Raw genomic sequence first — 9,313 nt, 5'->3', positions numbered from 1 at the left:
GTAGAAGGATTTGGCTTGGCTTGTTCTCCTTTGTGCGACATGGACTTGTCTTGGACTGACTCGCACACCCAAGTCGCACATAAAGCTTGGCTTTCTTTAGTTGTGCGACATGGACTGCTCTCCTTCCTATCTCGCACACCCAAGTCGCACATAAAACTTCTTGAAAGTTATGTCCTTCTTTGTTGCTGCTACATGGACCTAGAAGACACCAACCCGCACACCCATGTAGGTGTGATTTGCGAACAGTTGTGCTACTTGGATCAGGGGAGAACTGACTCGCACACCCATGTAGGTGTGATTTGCGAACAGGTGTGCTAGATGGGACCTGACCTTGTCCAACTCGCACACCCATGTAGTACACCAGGAGGCTCACCAGTTTTCATGCCTTAAGTCCTTCCTCAGCTTGTTCTCAGACTCCTTTTCACTTTGTTCTTGGACCACAGCATCCCTAAGTCACCTTAGACCTGAAAACACTTCACAAGACCCATCAAAATATTCTAAAAACATAAAAAGAAAAAAAAGAAAATATTAAAAAGATTATATACAAGGATTAGCTTGGAGTTTCTCCCAAGAGCACTTTGTTTTAAGTCACCAAGTTTGACTTTTCATACCCTTTTCTCAATGGGGAGGGGGGGGGGAGGGGGGAGGAGGAGCTTTGATGCTCCTTGTCTTGTCCATAAATTCAAGCATGAGGTCTTTGTTCATCAGCTCTTGGACACCATTAGATCCCTTGTCTATGAGCTCTTGAGTGAGGATTGCCCTGACCTCAGCAAAAGGTTTTGATCTTCCATTATAACCTTGTATTCCACAGCCCCACCATCAAACTTCCAAGGAGTGAGACTTAAGACTTGAGAAGAAAACCCAAGAGTGAATGGTTTGGTGCTTGTTGGGTTCTTGTCTTGAGACCCTGAAACATTTCCTTTGTTGCTGATGATCTCCTTCTCACTTGGTGTAGGAGATAGAGATTCCAAGCAGGCTTCATCATCACTAAAGAAATCCCCTTCAAACTTAAGATCAGGTCTTACTAAGGATTCTTTCTTCTTCTCAACAGATGCAAGGGGTTGAGCTTCTTATATAGTTCCAATAGTCCCCACATACTTCATCTCATAGTGTTTCAAATCATCAGAATCATCAGATATAACTCCACAAAACCCAGCAAGAGGAGGCTTAAGAGGATAAGATACTTCATCATCTACTTTAGTAAGCAGCACTCTTTGAGTATCAAAGTCCACTTAGCTCCAGTGGTATTCAGAAAAGAAGTTCCAAGAAAGAGAGGAAGCTCTTTGGTCTTCTTCATCTTCATTACCATAAAATCAGTTGGAACTATGCATTCACCAATCTTTAGTGGGTAATCTTCAAGGATTCTATATGGCTTCTTTGAGGATGAATCTCCAAAGGTAATTGAGATGGGGTGATACTTTAGAGTCTTTATCCCTAGCCTCTCCACCATGTCTAAAGACATTACACTGATTCTTGATCCAGAATCACACAAAGCATTGTCAACTTTCAAATTTCTAAGAGAGCATGAGATGGAGAACTTTCCTGGATTACCTAGCTTTGGAATAGTTTTGGGTTTCACCCTTTTTGAACCAGTGCAATAGATTCCATCACATGGCCTTCCTTGAACCATTCTCTGATCTTTTCCTTCAGCAAAATCAGAATAATTCTTTTTCATATCAAAACAAGCTGCCTCCCCACCTTCTTTCTCAATGTCCTCATTGAGATCACAGAACATGAACTCAAACTCATCTATGATGGCGTCCTCATCATCTTTTTTCAGGCATTTTCGATTGAGACATTGCCATGGAGAAGATCCTCAATTTCTTTGACAGCAACATGATTCTCATAATTTGAGAGGATTGTATTGCAGTATTCTGTTTGATGTGCAAATGATGTCCCTCGTAAAGATCTTTGAGCCTGAGAACTGCAGTGGCCCTTGTTGTTCTCTAGAGTCTTGACTTTGAAAGCCAAGGTTGAAAGTTGAGTTAGAAGATCAGAATAAGTGCAATCTAACTTGTTGTTAATCACTGCCATTTTCTTGTTGAAGTCCATGGCACCACTTGCTTGACCTTGGTGAATTTGCTGGAGCAGGTTATGTACTTCTTGATCCTTATTCCCTGAGTTCTGTTGGAGGCTTTGCTGTTGGGGAGGGACAAAACCTTGTTGGTTATTGATGTGAAATTGAAAGTTATGGGTGGGGTGATTCTTGTAGTAGGTAAAGCCTTTTTGGTAACCTTGTTGTCCACCTACAAAGTTTACCTCAGCTGTGGTGTCTTACCCTTGAAATGTGTTTTGAAACACATGATTCACATCTCTAACCAAGTTGACTGACTTATGAGAAGCTAGGATAAGTTTATATAGCTTCTCATTGAGAGACCAGATGTCTTTCCTTGTCCTTTCCTCTTCAGCACTCACAACACCTCTTGAATTCCTGTCAAAGTCTGATTCATAAAGCTCATCACTCTGAGCTACATTCTCCAAAAGGGTCATGGAATCATTGACTTCCTTGGTCATGAAATTACCATTTGAAGCTGTGTCCAAGAGGAGTCTGACCTTTGTTAAAGCACCTCTGTAGAAGGTACTTAGCAGCTGAGCATCTGAGAATCCATGGCGAGGGCATTGCATGGTATACCCTCTAAATCTTTCCCAAGCCTCACAAAAGGATTCATGGTTCTTCTGAATGACACTTGAGATTTCATTTCTTAACCTTGCTGTTCTTGATGAAGAGAATAACTTGGTTAGAAATGCTCTTTTGCATTGCTCCCATGTTGTGACTGATCCTTGAGGTAGAGACTTTTCCCATTGATGAGCTTTGTCTCCTAGAAAAAAAGGAAATAGCCTCAAATTGAAACTGTCCTCACTCACTCCATTCATCTTAGTTAGATCACAAACTCTATCAAAGTTGTCAATGTGATCTAATGGGTCTTCTATTGCCAAGCCATGGAACTTATTTGATTTCACCATGTTAATCAAGCCAGATTTGATCTCAAAATCGTTTTCAGGTGTAGGAGCTTTGATGTGTGCTGTCGTGAGGGTTGTCAAGTTTTACCCTAATTGAAATCAATAGCCGCAAGTGCACAGCTGATCGATTGTAGTACTTAGGGATCGAATCCACAGGGAAGGAGGATCTTTTCCTGCAAAAGCTTTTGAAAGAAATATAAAGTAAGGAAGTCTAGAACCAAACGGTTTTGTGGGGGTTTTGGTAGTTTGTTTAAAATGTAAAAACGAAATCTAAAAAAAACTACGGGAATTAAATTGACCTAATAACTAAACTTAACGAAAACGGGTAAAAATAAGAAAAACGGATATTCTAATTGCTTAAATGAAAATCGACTAAAAAGGAATGAGAATATTGCACTAAAGCTTGAAATAAAAACGGTGTGAATCTATAGGAAAGAAGGCGTTGGGCTTCAGGGAAGTTTTCTCAGGGGTACGATCGATTCAAAACATTGCCAGAGAGTAAAATTGATAAGATCTTAGCTTAAACTTTTCAAACTGGAGTCACGGACGTATGAATACGCCACTGTCGTGATCATAGACAACTATCTCTCTCAACCCTGACCAGTAGGTTTCCACTCTGGCCCTGGAAAAGAAGAGATGCATTATGTTTAAGACTCGTCAGCATTCACAAATCACCCATAGGTAGGTTTCCACTCCTATGTTTGTTTTGCTCTTTCAAACTAGATCTGACACCGGATGAACACTTTCGTGTCACCAAGCATCTGGATCAGATTGTAGTTCATGACGCTACTCTCATGCAGTAAAAATGAATTCAGAAGAAAAAGTTCTAAGATTCGGCTCAAAAGCTCATGGAATCCTCATCGAACATATAGATCCCCATCGAAAATCCCTTAATCCCAACAATAAAACTACTCAGACATGATGAACGAAATCAAAAACGTAGTATTAAGAAGTAGAATATAAACCGAAATTGAAAAAGAAAGAACAAGGGTTCAAGAGACAAATCTCTCTCTCCCTAAAAGCTAAAGTAAAAACAATAAGAAAAATATGAGGTAATGATTCGGTTCTGCCTTTTAGGGTTCCTAAAACATGTATTTATTGTGCTCAAGACATCTCGGGACGTCACTTAGGGTTTTTCCAAATGAGGGAATCATTGTGGGCTTTAGAAATGGGCCTTCGGTCTCGGAGTTGGCTGGCCGCAGTCGGGATAGCTGTGACCGCGGGGAATGGATGGCTGGCCGCGGTTGCGGTGCTTCTGACCGCGGGAAATTGCTTGCTGGACGCGGGTGGAAATGCTTGTCGGCTGGTTTACGGGACATCTTGCTCTTCGCGTATCTTTTTATTGAACCGTTGGATTGCCAAAAGTGTGCTGGAAAGCTGATACTTCCATCTTTAAGGTCTCCAAATTTGAGCTGGATCAGACGATGAGAAGGCCTTCAATCAGGGGTGAACTTCTGACGGTTTGACTCTGAGCTGAAATCTGGTTTTCTATCCATTTTGTTAAGCTTTTCCCTAAGTTACCTGAAAAGAGTCTTGGAACTACAAATACTAGAAAAACGTAATAAAAGTACTTAAAAACAATTAAAAATGTAGAAAAGTATTTCAAAACGATCCATAAAAGTGGTCAAAATACGGTGTTATCAAGCTTGAATCCCATGTCTCTGACCCTGAGTATTGGCCTCATCACCAGCTCCCACAACTGTTCTTGGACGTGGGGCTGGACCCTCTTGCTGAGCATGGTGGTTTCCATTACCACCTTGAGCCTGTTGCTCTTGATCCATACCCAACCTCTCAATGTGCTCAGCTCTTTCTCTTTGTCTTCTTGCTTGACTTTTTGTGTTCATACACCTGAAAACAAAGACAGCACTTGAAAGGTAATCAGTAAAACAAAATAAAATGACTTGATCTCAAGAAGAACCAAAGTCCTAATGCTAGAATAAACTCTCCAATTGGCAACGGCGCCAAATTGATAGTAGGTTTTTAGCCTACTAAGGTCAATTAACCTCTTGTGTTGTAGCATTTGAGGGTAAATCCAAATGGAGATTATCTAGGCACTAAGACTATATGGAACTAACTTAATCCAAGTCTAAAGAAACATGTTGGTGATTAAGTGATCTGAAAACATAAAACAAACAAGAACAAGCAGTAACTAAGAATTAAACAAGCAAACAAGACAAACAAGAAAATACTCAAATTCAAAATAAGAGAAAGCTAAACCTCTAGATGTGATCATTGATCAGGGTGCTTTAAATGCTGAATTCATGATGCTAAGTAAACAATGCAACACTTGCAATTCTTTAGTCTAGACTTCCAAATCAGATTAATTCATTCTCATGAAAAAAATCCTTTTGTTAATTACCAAATCAAGACTAGTTCCCATTACATGAATAAGCAATCAACAAGCATAAGGTTCCAAGTCTAAAATGACCAAACAGCCTCTTTGTGCATAAAAATAAGAGCTAAGAAAGACTTAATCTTACACAGAAAGACATAGCAAGCAATCACATGATCTCTAATCTAATCAACTTAGATTTTAAAGCTAGACTAATCCTCTCATGAAGGTATTAATCTCTATAGTAATCCACTTTCAAAACAAATTCCCATAAGAGATATCGGGGCCAACTCCTTCTTTATAGTGCCATCCATCCTCAGTGAGCAGTCGCAGTCAATTACGGTCATAGTTCCTTCAATGGTGTCAACAGCAACGCCCACCCAGTGCTCCCTGTCAAAATTGAAAGGCAGGTACAGGCGCTCATGTGTAGGGAGATCTACACTGTCAAATGATCCATTACACAATCCCCAAATTTGAACCTATGTCGGTCTTTAACAGCCACGCGGGAGAATTTAGTCCATGACTTCATTAGGGCAGTCGTAAATTTGGTTTCAGAAAATGCAATCTTGTTTAACTGAGGCTCGGAACAGTGCCGGACATATACTGTGCGGGCGTATAAGAGTAGAACGTCCATCATCTACATAATGCAAAAAACCGTAAGCGTGCAAAATAATATGGACTATAAACTTAAAATAATCAAGTTAGAGATGTATTTAAAAATATTAGTGTCTAAATATAAAGTAAGATCTTTAATAAAAATGGTAGTCATCATAAGGATTTAAAGAAGTGATATGTACGTGTGATGAAATAGAATACCTTGGGCATCATAGGCTTTGTCCTATCGGCGATTTCAAGTACTTCCTTGTTGTTAACAGAGATGCCTCTGCCAAGGTTGATTAGCCTGATCATAATAGAAAACATATCATCAAACATTCTTTGAAATGTCAAAAAAAAAAAACTATCTACAAAGGAAGCCTAACCGATAATTCTGCAACATACCATGCAACCGAGCAAACTTTGTAAAATACGCAGGCTGTTCATAAGGGGGGGCATATAAACGGGTGGCTACCAAGGGTGCATGATACCCACTTGGGGTTCACATGGAAATCGTTAAACTGCACCAGGGCCGAGGGAATTCCCCTTCATCCCCATTATCAGGAGCAAGATCGCCGCCATCTCCATCGCCTGTACCAGCATCATCTTGGTCACACAACAACATCGGAAGGTAAACACAAACATAACCACAAAAACATCTCCAAAACTGTTAACCTAAAACTTAGGCCACCTAACAAATATGTTAGAACACTACACTAGCAAGTATAGGTGCATCTCATATAGAAGATAGTTTAACGTATTTGTTAGGCCACTATATTCTTACCAAAAATACTTAAAACTTACTTGTCCCTCCAGCTGGATGTCGTTACTTTCGCCAACCTCTGAACTAAAGGCAACCAATCCTTTGCCGACCTGCTGCTGAACATCGTCAGGTAGATCGACATTGATATTGGAAGCCATTGCAATGGCTTCGTTGATAGCTGCATCGGCTATAGCCTGTTCTTGTGCCTGGTTTGTACCACTCCTAGCACCTGTCTGAAGACCATTGTCAGTCCTCTTCTCGTTTTCACGGGCCGTGGATCTCTCTCTCGGAGAATCAGGCCTGTTAATGCTGGATATAGATTTGCCCAAAAAATCGAGAATGTTGGTAATTACTTGCTCCTGCATTGCTGTGAACTTCTGTTCTATAGCAGCCGTCACAGACGTGCCAAGAATGGACAAATTTGATTCAATTGTCGAGATTTTGTCAATAGCGGTTGACATCTTAAGCTCAAAAGGGCTCAATTCCGCCTTCACAGCTGCCGACAATAATTCAGCAAAATTTCCAGGTACTGCAGAGTATGGAGCATTCGCGCCGGTAGTGGCGAAATTTTCCTGGGCTCTCTCTTTCTCCCTCTCCTTCTGCTCCCTGATTTCTTTCCTCTCGAGTCGCATCTTCGCCAACTCGGCCTGGGTCAACCCACGCTTAAACATGTGTTTGCGGAATTCGAAGTCCTCCCAATAAGGTCTAGCATATAATCAACCCTGGGATCTTTTTCCTCTTTGGACCAGCTAAAGTCTTAAACCTCCATACCAGCATCTGTATCGTCGGGGATAAGGCTTAAAACAGAGACCTATTTTTCATGTTAACCGATAATATTATTGTTAGTGTGTTAACGTGATTGTTGACGGCTATAACATGAATTGTTACCTACTAAATATGTTAGAGTTAGTGGTGATACCTTGCATTCCTCGTCGATGTCTCTAGCGTGACTTGGGCTAAGTCTGATGGTCGCCGAGGCCTTTCGTGCCGCTAACTGGTGCATTTCTATCACTCTCACCGTCAAAATTTTGATCGGTATTTGGGTTCTCCGGCAAGTTAGGCGCTGCGGCATCCTCCGACTCTCCATGCTCGTCTTCTGCCTTGGTTTCAGATTCAGACGAAGACTCGTTCAACTGAACAACCTCCGTTAATGATGGACATGCATCCACCAATACGAGCTGTATCGCGTGAAAAAACCGTTTAACGGCTACCGTACTTTGAGCGTGAGCAACTTCATCTTTAGATTTAATGCTGGACATCAACATCTCGAACCCCACTATGCCCTACGGATGAGCGAAAACTCTTCGATGCTTCTGATCAGCTCCACGTGTTCAAAGACTATTTTGGACCTGTGGTTTGTGGGGCATAAGACTGCTCCGGTGATAGTGAGGCAGGCGTATTTCAACCTGGTTTCACGGTTGACGACGGTCTTCTTTTTCAACATCTTAACGGTCAAGTCGATGCTGCAAGATTTTAAATTTCCAAACAAATCGGGCCAATAGGGTTTCTCACGACCAGGGTTCCTCTTTTTCTTTTTTTTTTTGCTTTCTTAGATATTTTCCGCACGGTAAACCGGTAACTATCGCAAATTCCCTAAGGGAAATCCTAACTGGTTTACTGGCAAACAGAATCCAGATTTCGTATTTCTTACGAACCTTAAGCAGCCGTGTGATGATAAAGTGACCGAAACTGTCGGAAAGTGCAGGCTTCTCCGCCATCGCAATAAGTTTCCCAAATGGGGATTTATTCAGAAAATCTCTCTCCTCATCGTCCAAGGCGCTAAGGATGTTGTTGATGGCCTTGGATTTGTGATAGCAGTTAATCCTCTCGTCGATGGGTTCTTCGCCGGTGGCAAAAATCCTCTCCGGTAAGGATGGTTCCATCTTCAGTTCGAGGGCTCTTTGTTTGTTTCCAGACAGTGAATAGTATCTGTGCTGATAAATAAAAAGTAAAGTGGTCTTTTTTAAACGATGGCTCGGTTGCACAAAAAAGGAATAATGTCGAATTATACCCTTGGTCATTTCTGTAAATACTCGTGGCGGGATGGTCAGTTGTTATAATTATTCTAAATCTAACCCTCTTGTTTATATTATCGTAAATAAATATTTATTAATTTTAAATAGTTAAAATTTTTGGCTGATTGATCATGATAAAAATATACAATAACATATTGTTTATCATTTCCATGTTATGCCTTTAATTCTATTATGTCTGTTTCTTGTTGGTTCTTTTACATAATTCAGTGTCTTATATTTAGTGTTTGGCTGCATGCATTTTAGTTTAGCATGTAATTTTTGATATGTGGAGTCAGATGATTGAGCTTTTAGGTTGATTTAACTCTTTATCTTATAACACTGTGAGATGTCAAAAAAATCACTATGAAAAACTCTTACTTTCTTAACTGTTTACCTTGTCACCACTAGAAGGGGACTATATATAGAATGGGTAAAAAATGGAAGAGATCAACAAATATTTAGTGATCGTTCACAAAATAAAAGTGGGAGGAGCTCCATATTAAAATCCTCAAGTTCCTTTGTAATCCAACGTTGTATTTCACCAAATATTTCCCTTCACATCACTCACATATTTGCGTCTTTGGTCGATTAGGATTGTAAATCTTCTAATGGAAAAAAGCGTGTCTTTACTATGATTGATATCACTTT

The 9,313-nt window shown here is 40.4% G+C and overlaps 1 non-coding gene across 1 annotated transcript; it reads left to right on the top strand.

The window, feature by feature from the left end:
- Nucleotides 1–2,602: 2,602 nt before the first annotated feature.
- On the top strand, nt 2,603–2,709 carry LOC112090000. Its single transcript, XR_002901359.1, has one exon. It is a non-coding gene; the product is annotated as a small nucleolar RNA R71 (small nucleolar RNA).
- The last annotated feature ends 6,604 nt before the right edge of the window (nt 2,710–9,313 follow it).

This window comes from Eutrema salsugineum, unplaced genomic scaffold (assembly GCF_000478725.1).
Source record: "Eutrema salsugineum unplaced genomic scaffold, Eutsalg1_0 scaffold_11, whole genome shotgun sequence".
NCBI classification, from domain to species: domain Eukaryota; kingdom Viridiplantae; phylum Streptophyta; class Magnoliopsida; order Brassicales; family Brassicaceae; genus Eutrema; species Eutrema salsugineum.
Note: the sequence above shows the minus strand (reverse complement) of the source record. Positions and strands in the feature narration are given on the sequence as shown.